Source organism: Gossypium raimondii, chromosome 12, assembly GCF_025698545.1.
Source record: "Gossypium raimondii isolate GPD5lz chromosome 12, ASM2569854v1, whole genome shotgun sequence".
NCBI lineage: Eukaryota > Viridiplantae > Streptophyta > Magnoliopsida > Malvales > Malvaceae > Gossypium > Gossypium raimondii.
This window is the reverse complement of record NC_068576.1, coordinates 32934262-32945693: the sequence shown is the minus strand read 5'-3', so window position 1 is coordinate 32945693 and position 11432 is coordinate 32934262. Positions and strand designations below refer to the sequence as shown.

Here is an 11432-nt window from a genome sequence, read left to right as displayed (position 1 = left end):
TGTTTGCTTAATTTTATTCATAAAAAAAGAAGAGAAAATGAAATGAATAATCTACACGATTCTGTAAAAGTTTGGAAACAGAAAAAAATTGTTTTGAATATAAAGAATTTAATTTATGTTTAGATTTGATTAATGCTATGATTTTTATATTTGATTAGTTAGATCTAATTTTAGTTTCAAAATTAGGTTATATTCAAATTGAGATTTGATTAAGAATGATTGATATTCAGTTTCGAGTGAAATTCAAATTAGGAATCTTGTGAAAGAAACAAGGACCGGTTTATTTGGTGGGCAAATATTATGTTTCAAGAAGAAGAATATGATAAGAGAGAAAATAAAGGGAAGAAGAAGGAAAATAAAAAGAAAAAGAAAAAAATTAAATTGTTCAAAAGATAAAAGTATAGGGATTAGTTTTAACAAATGGAAAATATAGAAAAACTATGTTAAAAGAAATGGAGAAGGGAGAAAAACAGAGAGAGGAGAAGAGAATGAAAAAGAAAGAAAAAAAAAGTAAAGTTTAAAGAACATAAAAGAAATTGCTCAAAACAAAAAAATATAGGGACCAATTGTATAATTTAACCTAAAATTTTAGTTTGAAATGATGATTAAATGTGCCAGGTTAGCTTATCATTACACCGTAAACGACAATTAATGCTCAGTGACTAAAATGTTACAACACGATAACGTAAGTGACTAAATCGTAACATTTCAAACATAAGTGACTAAAATGTAACCTGAGACAAAAGAAAGTGACTATTTTGATAGTTTACCCTTAAATTAATATTAATCCATTAATTAAGTGATGATTATTGAAAATTAATTAAAAATTGTTAAAAATCTATACGATTTGTAAGGGAAGCACATGGGGTAGAGTAGAACAGAGAATTTTATATAAGAAGAGATAAGGTGATCCTGGAAATTCAAGGGAGTAAACACGAAAGTGAGGCCACCCAAAATAGAAATTAAGAGTTTTCAGATTTTTCAACAGTGTTTGATGTTTATAATTCCCCTTCATTTTCTGCAATTCACTGCTTCTCTGAATCCCTTTCTGTCATCGCCTGTCTTTCAAGCTGAAATAATTTGTGTTAAAAACAAAGCTTAAACAAGGCTACCAAGTTAGTTTTTAAAAGCAAGGTGATTCAGAATTGAGATCCAGGTTTCAGTTTTTTATTTTATTTTATTTCATCAAGTAAATAGTTTTTAAGCTTTATTTTCATCAGCTAAGAGGGTTTGTTTTTGGTCCCTCAAGGTTGGTTTTTATCAGAAACTATTTCCTATTCTTTTAGTTTTGATTAAGAAGTAGGTTTGCTTTTAACTAGTTTTTGGATATGGCAGCAGCTATTGATATGTATAATAGCAGCAGCAACTCAGTTTTCTCAGCTTCCTCTAGGGAAGAGTTAATGAAAGCACTTGAGCCTTTCATGAAAAGTTCATCTACCTTTCCTTTATCTTCTTCTTCTTCTTCTTCCTCATCTTGCTTGTAATAAGCCCAATTTACCCGGGCCCTTACAAAACAAAAAATAAGCAGTCCAAGTTCTTTACAGGCCCAATAACCCTAAACCTAGCCCAACTAGTAGCCCAAATTCCCGAACCCTAGTGGCAGCCTCCAGTAACTCCAGCCGCCGCATGACGCGGAGCCAGAATCCTCCCTACGTGCGATTTGCGCCTCAACGTGCGTGCACACCCTTCCGTGGCCTCTATTCCTGTAGAAAATTAGATCTAAATGGCAGTAGACGCAGGAAATCACGGAATAAATAGTTTTTATTATTTAATTTGATTTTATTTTTGTGCTTCTTGGTTATAAATGGCCGATTTTTAATCTGTAAAAAAAAAAGAGGAGGAATACACATAGAAACACAGAAAAGTACAGAGAAAAAGAAAGAAAGATGCAAACTTTTTTGAATATAAAGGTGGCTTTATTTATTTTTTCGGTGTTCATCATCATATATATATATAGCTATTATTGATTTATAAAAGAAAAAGAGAGGAGAAACTCACCTAATCGCCGGAGCCGATGAGCCGGTGCCACCTCCGGCGCAATCGGGGTCTTAATGTCACGGGCCAAAGTGCAAAGCCCGTGACCATGGCACAAGATGCACCCCATGGAGGTCTATCGATTAGATGGGGGACATTTAGCCCACAAGAACTGGCCCGATTCAGAGAGCTACTAAAGAAGCCTATCAGATTGAAGCCTGGTTGGCCCAATGATAAAGACATGGCAACTTAGGCAATTTTGGTAACTAATCTTAGAAGATAGAATAGAATCATATCTTGTAAGATAAGATTAGATTTGATATGGCAAATCTTGTAAATCCCTAAAATCAAGGGATATAGTGAATCTCATCCGTCGATGTACATGTATCTTGACCGTCGGTTTTGGGGGAGCTCAACTATAAATAGAGAACCTCCCCCTCACTTGCAAAAAATCCATTGTAGCTTGAATTCTTAAGAGTAATAGAATTCTTGAGCATTTACTCAAACACTTTGTGTGCTTTCTTTCTTTAGCTTTCTGTTGTTCTCTTGTGGCTTCTTTTGGCACAATCGCTTCCGCTATACAAATTGGTGCCTTGGAGGAGTTCTAAAAGAATTCTCTCTTTTGGGAGTTAAGGCTGACTTGGGCGAGTTTGGACGAACGGATCGCCTAAGGCTGCACGGGTTGCGAGACGAAAGGTCTAGCCCCGTGATATTAGCGCACGGTTGAACGGAGGCGCCAGGCTGGGGTCGAAAAACCCTAGCAGAGGATTCTCATCTTTTTTATTTTTATTTTTTTTCTTTCTGCTGTAAATGTGATTTTTAGAAAAAAATTTTTAAATAACAGAGCAAAACGGCGCCGTTTTACCCAGGCATGACCCGCGCGGTGACCCGACCCGGAGGGGAGGATCCGCGCGTTCTGGTTAATGGGGAAATTTCGCATTTAGGCCCTCCCTTTTGCAGCGCACTCCAATTAGACCTGTTTTACTTTTTTTTAATTTAGGCCGCATACTTTATTTTTATTTTGATTTGGTCCCTCAATGCGAGCGTTTTGGAGGGTGGGATTAATTTCCCTTTCAATCCCCTATTGTTGCTCGCGCGTTCAAGTTTATTTATTTTTATTCATTTATTTTCGAATCCACCCCATTTTCTGTCTTTAAGTTCAATTTAATCCATTTTTTAAAACTTTTATTTTATTTAATTATCATTTAAAAAGAAACATTATTATTATATTATATATTATCATTATTAGTATCATTATCTTTGTATTCATTCACATGCATTTTTCTTATATAATATATATATATATATATATATATGCATTTTTTATATAGTATTCACTTATTGTTTTTACACGGTATAACATATATGCATATTTTAATATATATATTTTCTAAGCTTTTTAAATACGTATATACTTTATACCTACATACTTTTTTATTTTACTTTCCTAATTTTTATATTCTTTATACATTTATATTTTATATACATATATGTTTTGTAACACATTTATTTCCCAAAATATACATGCATTTTCTATAATATATACGTACACTTTTTTATTTTTAAATTATTATAAATATTTTCTTTATTTTTTATATATTCCATTATTTTATACACATATTGTACATATATAAGTAATTAAATATATACATATACATATTTTCATGATTTACTAATATATATGCACATATATATATTTTTATATTTTTTATCTTATTTTCACAATTTTCGCATGCATATATCCATACATACAATATAACATTACATCATATTTTACTCGAATTTAGAAATGGAAACTTTTCAAAATCGAGATAGTGCTTGTATTTAGGATTTTCAAGGAAATTGAGCCCTAACGTATTGGGTTCCGATTTTCTTCGTTAAATCTAAGAATCGAGCATTTCTCTTTAATCAAAAAAATAAGAACTCATTATTGGGAATTCAACACGCTGTGTCCTAGCGTATTGGATGTGACGCATTGATTTCTCGAAATGAATATTTTTTTAAAAAATAATAAAGGAAATATTTCGAGTTTGAGATTTTAGAGGAATTGTGCCCTAACGTATTGGGCCGCGATTTCTTAAATCTTGGATAAATGGATATTCTTTTACATTTTTATTGCACTAGTATTTTGCCTTAATTCATTTTTAGGGAAAATTAGAATGTCGTGCCCTAACGTATTGGGTGTGGTATTTTATTTCTCTGAAATGATAAGGGTCTTAATACGTAACGTTTTTAAGTTTTTGCTAAGGATTACGATTTTCAAATTTTCGACATTAAGACATTAATTAATTAACTAGGTACCAATTTTTGGGCGTAATGAGGGTGCTAATCCTTCCTCATATGTAACCGACTCCCGGACCCGTTTTTTCTAAAATTTGTAGACCAAAGTCATTTTTAAGTGACCTAATCACACCTTAATAAAAGATTGGTGGCGACTCCCAAATTTCATTTTTAAAAGTTGACAACCTAAAATTTTTATTTTTCAAAAAACGGTTTCCACATTGCTCATATTCTCAACTGACACCTTCTCAGCCTTACATGGATCCTGAATTTTGCTCCCCATCATCGAGTAACCACTTGTTTCCTAACCATGGGTTTTTCAACTATAACAATCTGATGGGTTTTGAGCATACAGGTTCAACTTCAATTGCGCTTAACCAACTCACCCCTTCTCAAAACCTTCAAATTCAAGCTCAAATCTATCAACAGCAGCAGCTTGATTCTATGATTGCAACAACATCCCTTCAATATCTAAACCAGAGGCTCAACTTTTTTTCCCCGAAGGCTGTCCCTATGAAACATGTCTCCTCAACTCCTCCAAAGCCTGCAAAACTCTACAGGGGAGTGCGACAGAGGAATTGGGGCAAATGGGTTGCTGAAATCAGACTTCCCAAGAACCGAACCCGACTTTGGCTTGGCACTTTCGATACAGCTGAAGAAGCAAGATTGGCTTATGACAAGGCTGCTAACATGCTTAGAGAAGACTTTGCCAGGCTCAACTTCCCCCACCTCAAGCATCAAGGAGCTCATGTTTCCGGGAAATTTCGTGGCTTCAAGCCTCTCTATTCCTTTGTTGATGCAAAGCTCCAGGCCGTTTGTCAGAGCGTGCAGAACCAAGAGAATTCAGCAAAGACCTCTTCTGTTTTTAATTCAAAACCTAAGGTGGAGTTTGATTACTGTGTAAAGAGTGAGGAGTTTGATCAGTCTCCAAGGTTCTCTGACCCTAAAGTGGAGAATCCATTGGTATCATCATCAACAACTCCAGATTTATCCGATGAATCATTGGCTGTATCTTCTTAGCTAGAATCTGATATCACTTTCTTGGATTTCTTTGATTCAAAGTGGGATGATGATGAGGCCTTCAGTTTGGAAAAGTACTCTTCAGTGGAAATTGATTGGGAAGCCATCAGGGAACTGTCTTGAGTCTTAAATTGCAGCTACTATCATGTAATTTTCTTTGTATTTTCATAGGTCCAAGCCTCTTTTTGTCATTTAGGGTTTCCTAGTCCATCTCAAGTAGCCTCCGCAATGAATTTTTTTACATTTGTAGAGCTGCTACAGAGTTTTAATTAGGTGTCGTGAGTTTAGGATGTGTTATGTGAATGCGTAAGAGAGAGGTATCTCCTCACGGGATTGGTCTTGCTGGTTCCATTTTTCCTAGCAATGGCCATCGGAGACCACCAAGTTTATGTTTGGTTGCATTATTATAGGCCCAGTGTAAGTTAAGAAATCTATTATCAGTTCAATATGTACGTAGTTTTTTAAACAGTTCCTTTTTCCCTGTATCTTTATGTAAATCTAAATGGTTGCATGTGTTGCTGTTTTATTCTCCTCCTTCACATGTTTAGACTCTGCTTGGTATTCAATCTCCAATTTAGGTAAATGCTTTTCTAATTTGATCAACACTCAAAAGGTAAAAGCTTCACAATAATATATCTCTAGACTTGAACCTTTGTGGGGTAAAACTATAAAATCAAAATCCACAATGCTTGTGTTAGTCACATTTAAAATCCTAACAATATTATTATTCTTTTGAAACGGTTTTGTGAAACAAAACTGCCGAACTTTCAAATTATAGCCAACAATATTTTTCAAATTGGGGGTGGATGTTAATTCATTTTATCTTTTCTAAATTTGGAGAAAAAAATTGAGAGTAATCTTCCAATAAATCAATGGCAGTTTTCCTTTCAAAGACTAGGCAAACAGAAAATTCTGCTAAATATATTTCTATTCTGCTTGATTATGTATCATTCTCTTGGTACGATTGTTAACAGAGAAGAGAAAGGATGAAGGAAAAAGACAGAGAATTTGGAAGATAGGAGAGAGAATTCTGAATTGTTGGTATTCAATTTTTCATAACTACCTTGAGAAGGGATTCTATGAAACTGTGATTCCACGTCATCCTTAACCCTTTCCAATGGGAGGATGACAAATCAGATTTTTCCTCCTGATTTTCAGCTTTTTCCTCCTGAAAAAAAATCAAATCCAACTAAAAATGCTAAAAATCAGGAGGAAAAATCTGATTTGTCATCCTCCCATTGGAAAGGGATAAGGATGACGTGGAATCACAATTTTATACAATCCTTTCTCAACTGCCTTAGGTCATTTACACCATATTTATAGGAAAGGAAAGAAAAAGGAAATAAAGCTTTAAAAGTTGGTTAAAATAAAAGGTAAACTAAAAAACATTAATTAAACCAAAATGCTCTGTTTAAATAACTCATTTTGTGATCGTTTATTTAATCAGTTCCCCCAAAATGTATCATTTTCCCGTGGTAGTATTTTAGCGTGTGACAAATACCCCTTGCTGGAAGGATCCTCGACCTCAAGGATCAATGTGTGGGAATTTCTTCTTGAGTTGTAGCAAGGGCTCTCATGTGGCATCTTTTGGAAATGAGTGTGCCCATTCTACCAAGACCTTGGTGACAACAACATTTCCCTGATTCATTATCCTCATTTCTAAAATCCTCGCAAGTTTTTTTGCCCAGTTGCTTACTCATCGATCACTGGCAGTTGTGCTTGAACAAGATCTGCACCCACATGCTTTTTCAACTGTGACACGTGGAAGGTGGGATGCACACGAGACCCTTAGGGAAGCTGGATTTTGTAGGCCACTTTCTCAACTTTACTTTCTACTCAAAAGGACCAGAAAAACTTAGGTGCCAGTTTCTGATTCAAGATCCTTCTCACTGTGTGTTGCCTATAAAGTTGGAGCTTAAAGTAAACAAAATCCCCAACGTCGAAGTGTCTTTAAGTTCTGTGCTTATCTGCTTGCTGCTTCATCCTATCTTGGGATATTTTTAAATGAAATTGTAGCAATCTCCTTGTAGCCTCTCTTTGTTTTAGTATTCTGTCCACAATAGCTACCATGGATGCTCCAGCTAGGTAAGGCATATTTAAGGGAGGGGTTTGCTCGTACAATGCTTCATATGGGGTGACTTAGATAGTTGAATGGAAGGTGGTGTTGTACCACCACTCAGACAAAAGAAGCCACTTTTGCCAGTGTTGTCATACACCTCAAGTATCCCTCAAGACACTTGTTCACTACTTCAGCTTTCCCATTTGTCTCTGGGTGATATGCTTTGGATAGTTAAACCTTGGTACCTACCCTATTTAAGAGATCTTGCCAAAAGGTACTGACAAAGACCTTACCTCTATTAGAAATTATAGAATCTGGCATCCCATGCAGCCTATACATATTACCCATGAACTCTTGAGCCACAACTATAGCAGTGAAGGGGTCTGCCATGGCTACAAAATGAGCATACTTAGTGAGGCGGTCAACCACCACAAAGATGACATTCTTACCTCCAGAGTTTGGAAGGCCCTCGATGAAGTTCATAGAGATGGAGGACCAAGCTCTTTCTGGAATTGGGAGTGGTTGTAAAAGGCCTGGGGGTCCTACTGTTTCTGACTTGCATTTTTTTCATATCTAACATTCTCTTACCCATCTCTTGACATCAGTGGTAAGGTTTTTCCAGTATATAAGGCTTGTCAGTCTCTTCTTAGTTGCATTTACCCCTGAATGTCCCCCTAGAGTGCTATCACAAAAGAGCTGAAACATTTCCCACCATAGTCTTCCCTTTTTTTTGAGGAACCTACTATCCCAAGAGTATTTTGGATGTTTAGAGCCTTACTGTTGTACCTCTAAACATAACCTCTGAGCTTTAGTGTCCACCAAATATGATTCTTGCACTAGAGCCAATAAATTGAAACAGATAGTGCTTCTAGTGAGTTACAAATATTGCCCTTTTTTCAGTGCTTGATTCCTTGACAGTGCATCAGTAGCCAAGTTACCAGACCCCTTTCTTTAGATCATTTCATAGTCATACCCAAGCATCTTTGCTACCCACTTTTGTTGGAAAGGAGTAACTGCCATTTGATCAGCTAGAAACCTTAAACTTTGGTAGTTAGTTCAAATTTTAAAGTGTTTGCCCATAGATAAGAATGCCATTTCTTCATAGTTAGAAGCACAACCAACATTTCTTTTTCATATATGGAAAGGGCTTGATGCCTTATTCCCAGTCCCTTGCTGAAGTATGTCACGGCCTTACCTTGTTGCTGAAGGACTGCCCCCTCCCCATAACCTAAGGTATTCGTGTCCACACAGAACTCCAAACTGAAATCAGGTAGAGCTAAGACAGATGCTGAGCATAAAGCTTGCTTCAATTGCTGAAAGGCAACAGTGGCCTGCTCACACTACCTCTAAGCATTTTTGTTAAGCAAATTGGTAAGTGGCCTTGCAATAACACCATAATTTCTTATGAACCTTCTATAGTAACCCAAGAGCCCTAAAAAGCCTCTCAACTCCTTGATGGAAGAAGGGATAGCCCAAGCTGCTACAGTTTCTAGCTTAGTTTTGTCCATAGAGATAGTCCCATTGGAGATTATATGCCCCAAGTACTCTACTTGATCTATTACAAATGAGCATTTACTTTTTTTATAAAAAAGCTAGTGTTGTCTCAACAGCTCAAAAACCTCCTTTAGATGGCCCAAATATTCTAACCAGGTGGGTGAGTAAACAAGAATATCATCAAACAAGACCAATACTATTCTCCTCAACAATGGTCTAAAGATGGTGTTCATCAGCCCTTGAAAGTTAGAAGGGGAATTGGTGAGCCCAAAGGGCATCACCAAGAACTCGTAGTAGCCCTCATACATTTTAAAAGCTGTCTTGGGAATGTCAGCTTCATGCATTCGAATATGGTGATAACTAGATTTCAAGTCTAGCTTGGAAAAGATTTGAGCTTGGCCGTGCTCATCCAACAATTCTTCAATGATGGGAATGGGGAACCTGTCTTTTATTGTTTGCTGGTTAAGGTGCTTGTAATCAACACAAAGCCTCTATGTTCTATCTTTTTTCTTAACCATAACCACAGGAGAAGTAAAAGGGCTAGAGCTGTCCCTAATTATCCTAGCTTTAAGCATTTCCCTAACCAACTTTTCCAGTTCTAATTTTTGAATCATAGGGTACATGTATGGTCTTATTTTAACCACTACCCTTTTATCTTTGAGAGGAGTCCCATGGTTTTGTAGTCGTGCAGGGGGCAGCCCTGAAACAGATTGAAAAATGTCTTGGAACTCATTAAGAAGTATTTGCAATTCCTCTAATACCATCTGAGTGGAGGCTGTTGAGAGAGCCACTTGCTCCACACTAGTTAAAACTAGTGCACATGGGTCCAATTCCCTTTCCACTATGGAAAAAAACTTGGCTGATTGTCCCTAACTTAGCATTTCAATGTTGCTTGGTAAGATGCCCTTGATAGTACAAGGGGTTCCCTTGAAAGTGAACTGCATGGTCATGGAGCGAAATTTCCAATTAATGGACTCAAGGGAGAGTACCATATCACATCTCTTGAGGGGTAAAACCATGAAGTTAACAATAAATATGGACCTTTGAACCTCTCATTCTATCTCTCTACACATATCAACAGTTAATAAATGTCTCTTATCAACTATAGTAACCTTAATCTGTTGCTGTTGCTCCACAAGTAAGGACAACCTGGACAACCTGGAGACCAACTTAGAATCTAGAAAATTGTGTACTCCCTGAATCCACCAAAAATATAACATTAGCTACCCTGATTTTTTCCACAAACCTCATGGTATAGGGACCTTAAGATCCTTTTATTGCATGCAATGATAACATTGGACTTGGTGCTTCTTCAGCAGGAAGATCCTCCAACTTATCTGAACATTCTTGAAACTCCTCAATATCTTCTTTACTAGGAGAATCCAACAACATTTGGTAGAGCTGGCTCTTTACACATTTATGGCCAACATGATATTTGACCCCACACTAGAAACAAAGCCCTTTGTGTTTCCTCTCTTCCATAAGTGCAGAACTGACCTCATTGGAGGGTGCTTTAGATGCTATAGATCCTGCTGGAGTGGATGTACAGAGGAGCTCAACTGGATAGAAAGACGTGATCGGGTGGACACAATAGTAAGTTGATTTGGGCTAAACCTGGTGGCTTGGTGAGTTCTAGTTAGGAATCCTTTCCTAAACAACTGCAGATACTTGCCTAAGTCTGCCTTAAGATTACTAATATATATGCTGATGGCATAAGATTTGGTTAACTATAGTTAGTTCAGAAGACTTACAAACTGGTTATGATCGTGCTCCACTATTCCTAGTTGTTTCAGAGTCACCAACTCAACCACTTGTCCTTAAAAACTCTAGTCCCAAAACTTTCCCTCAGCCCGTGAGCATAGCAGATCCAGTCAAATAAAGGGAGACCACAGTGCTTTTGGGCATATAAATGGTGCCAATATAAGGTGCGGCCTTCGAGGTAGAGCATCACTGTCTGAACTTTGTCACCTTCAGGTACTCCCTCTGCAGCAAAGAACTGCTCCAACTTTAACCACCAACCCCGAAAATCAGTGCCATCGAAATAAGGACACTCCAACCTGTAGCTATGCTCCTAAGAGAACCCAGTTCTTGGTGGGTCTGGGTCCAACTATCCCACAATCTATGGAAGGGCTGCCAAGCTGTCTTTGATAGGAAAACCTGGTGGTGTTCCTCCCAAGACACCATTTCCCCTGGCTTGAGTAGTGGTCGAAGTGTTTGAAATGGTTGTGTTACCTAGGTATTTTTCAAACAGGTAATGCATTTCCACCTGAAACTCTTTCTTAAACATTTGAAAACGAACCTCTATTTTGGCATCCCACATAGAATCCAGTTGAGGGAGTTCATTTTGGACCTTCCTCATTTCCTACTAGAGGACGATGACGTCCTTTTGTAGCCTTGTTGTCACTCCATCATCGGCCATTGCTGAGCTTTGATACTTTTGGTACGATTATTAATAGAGAAGAGAAAGGACGAAGGAAAAAGACAGAATCTGGAAAAAAGGAGATAGAATTCTGAATTGTTGGTATTCAATTTTTCATAACTGCCTTTGGTCATTTACACTATATTTATAGGTAAGGAAACAAACAGGAAATAGAGCTTTAAAAGT

At 36.9% G+C, this 11432-nt stretch overlaps 1 pseudogene; it reads left to right on the top strand.

Annotated features, from left to right (window-relative positions):
* The first annotated feature begins 934 nt into the window (after positions 1 to 934).
* LOC105763707 (ethylene-responsive transcription factor RAP2-4-like) lies at positions 935 to 5800 on the top strand (annotated as a pseudogene).
* Positions 5801 to 11432: the final 5632 nt, after the last annotated feature.